This window comes from Cornus florida, unplaced genomic scaffold, assembly GCF_030987335.1.
Source record: "Cornus florida cultivar Cherokee Brave unplaced genomic scaffold, ASM3098733v1 CherokeeBrave_3.0.0_Hap2_Chr02, whole genome shotgun sequence".
In the NCBI taxonomy this organism is placed as follows: domain Eukaryota; kingdom Viridiplantae; phylum Streptophyta; class Magnoliopsida; order Cornales; family Cornaceae; genus Cornus; species Cornus florida.
The window spans coordinates 38,809,826-38,819,530 of record NW_026775572.1 but is presented as its reverse complement, the minus strand read 5'-3'; the positions used below and the strand labels follow the sequence as shown (position 1 = coordinate 38,819,530).

The 9,705-nt window shown below is 38.4% G+C and overlaps 1 pseudogene; it reads left to right on the top strand.

Moving 5' to 3' along the window:
- The first annotated feature begins 8,910 nt into the window (after positions 1-8,910).
- Positions 8,911-9,009, top strand: LOC132297826 (small nucleolar RNA R71; annotated as a pseudogene).
- The last annotated feature ends 696 nt before the right edge of the window (positions 9,010-9,705 follow it).

Genomic DNA, 9,705 nt, shown 5'->3' with positions numbered 1-9,705 from the left:
GAGACATCTTGGGGTTTAGAGGTCACCACCAAACAAGACTTTTCTACACCCTTAACAAGTGATTAATGAGGGAAATGTGTGTTGTAATATTGATGTGTGCGTGTGTGTTTGGTTGATTCAATTAGCAAGGGTGACCAATTAAGCATACATTGTCTAATCAACATGTGAAAAGCACAATATATCTAACAATTAAGTATATATTGTCTAAATAGCATGTGAAAAGCACAATATATCTAGCAAGTCATTAATCCTTTCATTAAGCTCACAAGCCAAATACACCACAAGGTTAGAGACATATGCTACTTGCATTCAAAAGTATGGAACATCAAACAACGAGCATGGATTGTCCTCCCATCTAACAACTATGCTACCATTACACTACAATTAAGCTAATGACATGAAACTAAACTAATTAAGCTAAGGGAGAGGCACAATCCATCAAGAATTGAGCATGGACCATCTAGAAAATTACAAGAGTATTCCATTAAGCACAATGTTTTGGCAATCTCTAGATCTATGGCATTAATACACATAAACATGCATCAATAACACAAGAAATAGAGACAAACACATGAACATCTATTCTAGCATATATAGACATATGGATAGAATGAAATGATCAATTGGAAGCATTAAACCACATAAATCATTGAATAAACAAGATCTATATATATAAAAGTGCCAAAACATGTATTACAACACTAATCCCTCAATAATACACAAAATCAAGATGCAGAAAGCATGCTTGGGGCTAACTCTAGCCCCAAGGGGATGTCTAGCCACTCATGGTAGTGCTACTCCAACCCTCAAGGGCTAAGTCCATGGTAGAGATTTGCTCCTTGGTTGATGAAGAGTCTCCAATGGTGTCTCCAACCTCTTCCTCCTTTAAGCTTGTTCTCCAAGAGTTTTTACAAGGTATGAGATGATATGATGTGATATGGTATGAGGTCCTCCTTGTAAAAAGTAATCCTTATCCTTATATAGGTAGGTCAAATGACACCCAAAATGAGCTGGGGTCGTGCACAAAATATTCCCCAATGATTGGATAAAGGATAACTTTTTGTGAGTTGGAAATTTAACTTTTTCGCACTGGAGGAAGTTCGATTGATCGAACCTTGGACTTAGATCGATCAAATATGGCTGAGATCTATCGAACTGAAGTTGGATCGATTCTCAATGGTGGCGCTTTTTAGATAAAGACAAATCTGAGATATTTTGTAGATATTTTTAGGAAAAGGACAAAAGTGGTTGGTAGGGTGGTACAACTAGATAAGATCAATCATTTGGATAAGGACAAGGTAGTTCGATTGATCAAAGAATGATGTTGGATTGATTGAACTTTTGAGATCTTTGAAAATGTCATCATGGCTCTGATCTATCTTGAAGTGCTGAGATCGATCATGTTGGATCGATCAAACTTTGATCTGAGATCGATCGAAGATGTTGATTTTCACCTTTTTCTTTCTTTTGCTTCCACTTGGCTCCTTTATTTGATTTATCCCAAAATTGCTTCATTTCTGCTCTTATTTGGCTGTGTTAGATTATTTTCGGGAGAAGTGCCTGGAAATGGAAATAATACAAAATCAATCTAAAATAGTAAAGTAAGATAAATAAAGGTACTAGAATGCCTAGGCTTAAAGGATTTAAATACGCACTTTTCAGCACTCATCACACCCCCAAACTTAAATATTGCTAGTCCCTAGCAATGAACTAGAAAGTAAAGGAATGAAATGAACAACTATACAATTATGAATCTAGAAAACAATAAATGCATAACGCCACTTTCGTAGGGAACACGATTGCACTTAGCACATGCAACAAGCCTTTTAAACCCCTAGGTTATCCCTAGTGGACGAGTAAAGTCTCGTGAGGGTTTCCAGAATGACACCCACAAACATTAAGCTCATTCTTTCTAAAGAGATACCAATATTACAAACAAGCATTAGGAGAAAACTACCTCAAGTATGTAATGTTTTAAACATTTCTAAGCAATCTCCCAAAATCTCAACATCAAACAAGTAAGTATGGTCCTCCACACATCAAGAAAATGATCATGCAAATCAAAACAACTCTAGAATCCTTTTTGAGTGAACCGGTATCAAATATGTTGCTTTCTAAGCCAACTAGAGAATTAATCACATCCTTACCCTCAAATTAGCACACAAATCTAGTACCGATCATCAAGACAAGAAGTGGACCTTTTATTAAAGCTTCATTCATCTAGGTGCGCTTATTCTTTTCACTCATATATATATATTTTTTTTAGGATCAAAGATGGAAGCATGGTGCAATGTGTTGATCTATTAAGCTTTCTAGCAATTCATGAGGTCGAGCGTTAGGGCAATGACTCCCAAACCAGACGGCTTTAGGGCACTAGGTGTTTAAACACCCCTACGGACTTACAAGCTCAAATCAACTAGGCTACAAATCAAAACAACCTCCATCTAATCATTTCCCACTTCTCACCGTTTGGGAGAAGTCCTCACTTTTTCATTACTTTTGTAACTTTTTTTTTTTTTAATTCAATTATTAACCTAGAGTTTGGGCTCTCCACTTTTCGGCCCGAGAAGTTCAGTGCTTGATGAGGCTAAAATCCCGGCTACTTAGTGAAAAGGGGTTATTATCCACCTTTATCAATAATGAAAGCTTTCAATGCACTACTAGCTCAATTGGGATATAACCAATTCAATAATTAACAAAGCATGTACCTTATAAATGAATGCTAATGTGTGCCGGTGCTAGTGTAGAATTATAAAGTGAATCTCAAAACAATCACAAAATCAAGATAATGTGGACCACAAGTGCAAGCAAAATATTAATCTTTCCAAAAAATTTACTCCTAAATAGCATCCATAAGGCATACAAGGAGTATTGGACTCTCAAGTTAAGCAATTTTAAATTTTAAACAATATAGTCCTCAAAAGATCAAAATCATAGCTAGATATGGACAAATCATAGAAAATCTCTCAAATACACAAGTCATGCTCAAATTTTGAATTTAAAAGCAAACACTGTAAAGTACACCATTACCCCTAAACTTAAACGGCACTATGTCCTCAATGTGTAAAGAGAACAAAAGAAAAGAGTATACCGGTGCAATTAAAGCAAAGAATGGCTTGGACTGAAGTATCCAAAGTGGGTGGTATGGCCCCCCAAACTTGGGATTAACTGTGGTCCTGAAAATCGGGTAGCATTCGGATAAACTCATCAGATAACAAAAATGGATAATCAGTGCACAGTGGATATACAAGTGTAAATGAAATAAAGCAGTGAGAGAAGTATAAGAGTAGTCCTAAAAATTGGGTAGCACTCTCTCACTGAAGTCACTGTGATGTACCTGATGGAATCAAACATATAGAGATAAGAATATAACACGTGACATCCATAACAAAAGCATATATAAGGAAAATAGAGTACTGGATACATCAAAAGATCAAAGCCGACAGACCGGCTGCAAATAATATACAGTGATAAAAATGAAGTATAGAGCGCAGAGGTGTAGTATAAAAAGGTAGAAGAACTGGTAATCTCAGGTGGACGAGGCGGGACGGGCAGGGCTAGCTCCGCAGATATCGCGAGATAAGTCTCAGAGTGCAGTCATGACATCTGTACGGAATGTAGCAAAATCATCTCAGTGGGCTACAGCATCGGCTCGAATGGCAGCAGTATCAACTCTGATAGCAACCACTACATCCTCAAGAGCCTGAAGACGCTCTCCAAAGCCGGGGGTCTAACTAGGAGCCTTAGGTATGGATGAATCAGAAGAAAGATCCTGAGTCTGCTCTTCCTTATGTATTGGCGACCCAGCTGGAGAGTGCTGCTCTGCGTCATCTGCAAGTCGCTCTAAATCAATGTCTATATGCTCGGCAGCTGGACTTACTGGTACATCATCCGCTGCGGGATCTACTGCTACTGCCTCAGCTGCTGCCTTTACCTCCTCAACCTCGAGCTCCTCTGCAGCCACTACTGCGTGGTCCTGCAGTCTAGTGATGATAGCATTGTAGCTCTTGTCCCAGTCCTTCTTTAAGAAGTGACAGGAACCTCTCTCAGGGTGCTCCCGAGGATGGAAGGGGTAGCGCTGGTCGATCAATATCTGGGTTATGAGGTGGCCGAATGGAAGAGACTTAGCCCTTCCGGGCTTCTCCTTACTGATATACTTGTCGAAGAGCTTCCTCATCATGTTCCAGATGAGCGCGGGGATAGATACCCAATGGCCTATATAAAATGCGTAGAGGGCTGTCAGATAGTCTCCTTGCCACTGAATCCTGTGCCCGGCTATATATATATTCCGAAAGAGAATGGAATCAAAGAAGCATAGGTCATCTGGAAGAAAGGTGTGGGTGGCAAAAGTCTCACCATCGGCATGGTAACCTGTAAGAAATACTGCCATGTCGGCATAAGAAGGCCTGTATAGCCTCGAATATAGCTCCTGTAGCTCCAGAGGGCATTGGTGTGGACAATGGCATAAGCGAGCTAGCGAGTCCACAGTAATAGTAATCTGATGGCCATCTATAGTAGTGACCAGCTCTGCCGTGGTACGCGGGGACGGTCGAAGGTTCTAGAAGAACATCTGTACCAGCCGCGGGTAGACTGGCTTAGTAACTGGGGCAAGAATAGCTGTCAGGCCCCTCTGGATAATATCATGGTAAGCTGATCGGGTCAACACCGATCTGGAGAAGAAATTTGTGTCGAATATGGACTCATGGTCCACTGCCATATGTGTATATCTAGGCGCGGACCTATCACGCTCTTGAGCTGGTGGAGCTGGCTAGTGTGGTGGAGATGGTAATGGTGAATGCTCAGCTCCAGCATGTGATGGAGATGGTGATGGTGTAAACGCAGGTTGAGCCACAGAAGTGGATGGAATATGATCATCCTTAGCCTCATGAGCAAGTGACTGAGGTGGAGTAGGTTGTAATTGTTCCTCATGTGCATGAGAGGGCTCTGCTGGCTCCTCTATCCCTGGTCGGATATGTCTTTGAGGCCCGTGTTGCCTCTTGGCAACAGTCTTGCGCTTAGTCATAGCCTAAAAAATAATTTAAAAACTTGCAAGGGGAGTCAGTGCTAAAATAAAGAATTAAAAGGCACAACATAAAAACATGTATGTCATATAAGATAGACAAAACATATAGATGACATGAATCTATGCAAGTGACAGGATATAAAGCGTGCTAAACAATGTAAGTATGAAATGCATCAAATGTGAAATATCACAGGCATTGGGCATATATGAGATAGCATTAACATAATACATGATGAATGAAGTGTGTGTATGAGATCTGTGAAGTTCGATCGATCACAAAAAGGTTTGAGATCGATCTCAAAACTTCAATCAATCTGAGAAACTAAGTTTGATCGATCTCTCAAGATCAATTTGAGATATAAGTTCGATCGATCAAACTGTGCGAAGGTGAAAACTGAAAAGTCATAGATCTGTGACTTTGGAAGCACGGGGGCCACACGAGCAAGGTTGTGGGCCCATCAACTCATCAAATCCTCAATCCTAGTCACTTTACAAAGCCCATACTCCCAAAAATTAAATCAAAACGCAAAAATATATAACCATATATACATATATATACACATATATACAAACATGCTTCAAGCTCATCAATGGTGGATTTCATCATCAATACATCATGGTTTCAACATTTAAAACATGTATTGAACAAGTTGGAGCTTAAAATGATAAGGTGTGGCTCGGATCTTACCTCAAGTCGTGAGAGAAGATAAGAGGAAGATGGTGATGCAAATCCGAGAGGTGAGAGAGAGAATCAAAGTTTGGATCTCGTCGGAGGTTCGCCGGAGAAGATGATGATGATGGGTGAGTGCAGCGACGATGAAAATGAACGAATAAGGGTTTGGAGGGTTGGATCGATCTAATGAATCAATCTTGAGACCCTCTAGGTCTATTTTTAAAAAATTTTCCCAATTAGTTTAATCGATCGAATTGAGATTTCAGATCGATCGAACTATGATAGTCTCTCTTTAAAGTGTTTTTGGAATTTTTGAAATTTTTGAAAAATTAAAAACTAAAATTAAAAATTAAAATTGAAAAATAAAAAATATTTTTGGATTTTTGAAAAATAAAAATATTTTTTGATTTTTGAAATAAATAAAGTAAAATCCCTCTTTTTTTTTTAATCATTGAATAAAATAAAATAAAGAAAATAAAATCTTTTTGTGATTTTTGGAAAAATAAGATAAAATAAATTAAAATAAAAATATTTTTGAATTTTTGTTAAAATTAAAAAGGCAATAAAGTCAAACAAAACTCAAAATAGAGAATTGAATAATTGAGATCAATCTGAACAAAATGTTCAATCGATCAGACAGAGAGCAAAAATATGTAGGTTTTTGGTTCAAAATTTTGGTTAAGTGTTGGAACTTGCAGATTGATCGAACTTTGAAGTTGGATCGATCGAAGAACTTCAAATCGATCTTGAAATGTTTTCGATCGATGAGACAGAGAACTGAAATATGCAAGTTGATGCAGGCTCAAAATTTTCTAAGTGTTGGATCACAAGATCAATCGAACTTTGAAGTTGGATCGATCTAAGGTCTTCTGATCGATCTGAGAATTAGTTCGAACGATGGGAAAGAGAGGTGATTTGGATGCAGGTTGAAAATTTTTTTAAGTATTGGATGCAGGTGGAAGTTTGATCGATCGAACTCTCATTTGAGATCGATCGAACTTATGCAAAATGCTCAATCACAATATAAAAGTTCATGCAATCTTAATCACAATCCCTAGCAATGCATATGAACCAAAAACAAGTATCTAGACTTCGCAAGAATTGAAATTTAAGATAGAAATGAGGGAAGAATAGGGTTTTGACACCCTACGAAATGTTTTGCTATTCTTTAACGTCTCTAGCAAGACATTGGGCTCTTTTAGCCCGGATCAAAGATCTCGTAATGTATCCCCTCCTTGTTGGGGTGATAGATGCTTTGAACTCCCCCCAACAAATGGTTCTTTGAGGAACTTGTTGGATTAAGCTCAAGAGAAACTTTTGATCCCTTGTCAATGCAATCACAACCTTTGGGCTTCCATGCCCTTTCAAAGGAAGAATTTGAAACAAGACTTTGAGAATGCAAGGTCGAAGATGATCCATTTGAAGTTTTGGTCATACACAAAAGCTCACTTCCTTGATATTGAAGATCATGACATTTGTCTACAACATTAACCTCTCCTTCATATTTGTCAAATGAATTGGGTATGGGATTAAAGATATTCAACTTCACCTTCATGTGGCCAAATAAGATCTTCATTATCCCCGTTCTACAATTGATGTTGGCATTAGCGGTTGCCAAAAAAGGATGGCCAAGGATAACGAGAATTTGGCTTTTAGGATTGTGGACCGGTTCCGTGTCAATGACAACGAAATCAACGGGGAAGAAGAATTTGTCAATCTTCATAAAAACATCCTCAATTATACCCTTAGGCTTCTTAATGGATCGGTCGGCAAGTTGTAAAACTACCGACGTCGGTTTCAATTCACCTAGGCCCAATTTGACATAAACCGAGTATGGAAGAAGGTTAACACTTGCTCCTAAGTCAAGAAGTGCCCGATTAATGATATGATCACCAATAACGCATGAAGTAGTAGGTGAACCGGGGTCCTTAGTGCTTGACTCTTGTTCTTCCGCTTTTGGGTGCACAAGTCTTTCAAGAATTTGGCATAAGCCGGAATTTGCTTGATTGCATCCAAAAGTGGAAGATTGACTTTCACTTGCCTAAACATTTTCATGATTTCATTGGTTTTTGCCTTTTTCTTATCTTTTGAAATGGATCCTTTTAAGGCATCCGAAAATGGAACTTTTGGCTCAAAACTCTTTTCAAAAATTTTCTTTGAAGTCTCTTCAATACAAGAATTTTTCAAATCATTTTGTTTCAAATCATTTTTCAACAAAACCTTTTCAAATTCATTTTTTGGCAAATCTTTCTTCAAATCTTTTTCAAAATCATTCTTTAAATCACATTTTGAAGTTTTCTCATTCACAAGATCATGTATATGCAACGAAGGAGGAATGGGATGTGAAACGGGACGGGTGACAACTTGAGGTTGCACCGGTTCACTCTCTTTATTGAACATTTCAACTTGATTGTTCACAATCCTACCACTCCGCAAGGTAGTCACCGCATTAAGAGTGGGATGAAGCAATTGTGTGTTAGCCTCAAGAGTGCCCAAAGTATTCAAAACTTTTTCTTCAAAGGCGGGACTTCTAGTATTTCCTTGGGAATAAGATTGGTTTGGAAAATGAGAGTTAGCAAATTAATTCCCTTGTGATTGGTAAGGTCTATAACCTTGGGATCCTTGGTTTTGAAGTGGAGGTGGAATGTACTTCCCTTGAAAATCGCATTCGGAAGGGTTTGAGCCCTCTTCTTGGTTTTTCCAAGAGAAATTCGGATGATTTCTCCAACTTGGATTATAATGAGTACCATAAGGATTGTTCCCTTGGTTCACGAAAGCTACATTGAATTGTTCATTAGGTTCATTTTGCACTTGTCTGTGAGGACAATGAGAAGTAGAATGAAGAACACTAGAACAAGTCATACATGTTTCATTTGATGCACGATGAGAATGGTTAGGGAAGGAAGATACTTGGTTCGCCGAGTTTTGGTTAATAAAAAATTGATCAAACCTTTGAGATAAAGACTTCATTTCGGCAGCTCTTTCATTTGAATGGTCGACTTGATGTAAGCCAACACTCTTCCTACCTTGTGAATTTCTACCATTCTTGGATGATAATATTCTATACAAAGAATTTTCACTCATGCTCTTATAAAGACGCCACACGTCATCCTCATGCCTATCAATGTATGAGCCACCCATGGAAGCATCAACCATGCCTTTGTAATTGTCCGATTAGCTCTCAAAGAAATATTGAACTAATTGCCATTTGGGCATTTCATGATGTGGACACTTCCTAAGTAATTCATTAAAGCGTTCCCATGCCTCATGAAACGTTTCTCCATCCCCATGTGAAAATTCTCGAATTGAGGTTCTCATGGCATTGGTCTTTTTTAACTGGATAGTACTTCTTCAAGAACTCTTGTTGCATTTCTGCCCAAGAAGTGATTAAAAAAGGCCTAAGATTGTTAAACCAATACTTTACCTTGTCTTTTAAGGTGAATGGAAAATGTTTGAGTCTTAAGACCTCTTCCAGCATGTCCGTATAGTTTACGGTGGAACATACTTCTAAAAACTCATCCAAATGCTTATAAGGTTCTTCACTTAGAAGTCCATGATAGTTAGGAAGCATTTGAATAGTTTGTGGCTTAATTTCATTGTGATGTGCTCTAAATGGTAGCAATTGAATGCATGTGGGTGCATTGTATTCATTAGGCACATAGTGATCTCTTAAAGCAAGTAGAGGATTAGCAATTTGAGGTGCAACGTGGGCACCTTGATTTTGATTTCCTTGAATGGTGGGAGGTTGTGGAGTATACATTGGCCTTGGCATTCCAAATGGAACTTGGCTTTGTTGTTGTGGTTGGTGAATGAATGGCCTAGGCATGTCTAATGGTGTTTACATGTTCTCATGGTGCACATTTGGATGGAGGATACCTTGTTGGTCTATGTGACCAAGGTCCTCTACATGCTCTTCATTATGGCCTTCCATTAATGTAATGGATTGGGTAGAACTAGAACTTCCTCTTCCCCTAGGATTTCTAACTACGGATTCAAGATGCAAATCAAG